The 1,406-nt window shown below is 50.7% G+C and overlaps 1 long non-coding RNA gene across 1 annotated transcript; it reads left to right on the top strand.

Annotated features, from left to right (window-relative positions):
• The first annotated feature begins 202 nt into the window (after positions 1-202).
• On the top strand, positions 203-989 carry LOC123966104. The gene is made up of 2 exons (XR_006823881.1): positions 203-369; positions 561-989. It is a non-coding gene; the product is annotated as an uncharacterized LOC123966104 (long non-coding RNA).
• The last annotated feature ends 417 nt before the right edge of the window (positions 990-1,406 follow it).

Here is a 1,406-nt window from a genome sequence, read left to right as displayed (position 1 = left end):
AACTGTCCCAGTCTGAGAAGCTGCCCTACGAGGAGAAGGCCCAGAAACTTTTTAAACGAGCTGCAGTCTGAGTGTTTCCTTCACTAAGGCCAGAATACAGAGCGCTGCACTATGACGGACAGGTGCAGAGAGCCCAGACAACTGTTGGCGGTGTAATAAACATTTACCCGTCTGTCTGACAGGACATGGTGGCGTACTGCGGCGGCGGCACGTACGCCAGGAACCCCGGCTCTTCAGCTCAGGGAGGGGAGGAAGAGGAGGACGACGAAGGAGAGGACGAAGACGAGGAGGACGACGACGACGAGTAGAAGACGAGCTGCAGCTGGATGAGAGGGAGAGACTGAATGTGTTAGAGAGAGAGAGAGACAGGTAGGTGTGTGTGTTTCAGAGGTAGGACAGTGTTGAGGTGCAGGTGAGGGCCTGTGACAGCTGATTGGACAAGAGCAGGCAGGGGGCGGAGCTTCAAAGCAGAAACAAAGTAAAGGGAGACGTGGTGACAGCTGACTGAAAGCAGGTCTGAGGTCAGGTGAGCTTTCAGTAAGATGTTTTCTTTCCTCCAGTTGGATCAGTTGAGTCAAACCTCACCTGTGCAGGTGAAGCTACATCACCAGTCACATGTTACTGACCCCACCGAAGATCACCTGGAACTCAGGTTTCGCCGTCCAACGTGGAGTCCAGATCAGTTCAGGACCAGACAGAAGGTCAGTGAAGACGTCTGGAAGACCTCAGCTAGGAACTTCAGCCGCTGTCTGCCCGAGGTCAGGGGTCATTAGAGGTCATCCGGGTCGTCTGTCAGTAGCCAGGACGGCAGTGTTTTTCTTCCATACACGATTCCGTGTAGAAAATCATGTTATATTAGTCGATCAGTTGATGAACAGAAAGTTGATCAGCAGCTGTTTCTGTCATTGAAGAATACTTTTCAGTTTCCAGCTTCTCAAATGTGAGAAGCTGAAATAAATCAATAAATAATGATTGTTGGTCAAACACAACAAGACGTCACTTGTATTTCTAACTTATTGATTAGTTGAAAGGAGCAGTGAGAGTGGTCGTTAGCAGCGTGTTGCTGGTCTGAGCTGTTGGACCAGTTCAGTACCAAGCAGACTGGTTTTATACCAGTTCAAGCTGCTCACCAGTAGCTGTGCTGGGTAACAGGAAGGGTCTCTGACTAACAGTCCAGCTACTGGTCAGGGTCAAGGTCTCCTGATGAGGGTCCAGGTCTCTGCCACATCCAGGTCATGTGACAGAGCAGATAGTCCTCAGCCCGACCTCGTCGCCCATCAGACAGGCAGAGAGAGAGAGACAGGTCGCTCTGAAGCACACACACAGGACCACAGAGTGTGTGTGTGTTACTGTGTGTTGTATGTGTGTGTGCGTGCATGTGTGTGTGGTCATCAGATGTTAAACTG

This window comes from Micropterus dolomieu, unplaced genomic scaffold (assembly GCF_021292245.1).
Source record: "Micropterus dolomieu isolate WLL.071019.BEF.003 ecotype Adirondacks unplaced genomic scaffold, ASM2129224v1 contig_12695, whole genome shotgun sequence".
Lineage (NCBI taxonomy): Eukaryota > Metazoa > Chordata > Actinopteri > Centrarchiformes > Centrarchidae > Micropterus > Micropterus dolomieu.
The sequence above is the reverse complement of the archived record's forward strand: the minus strand, read 5'-3'. Positions and strand labels throughout refer to the sequence as shown.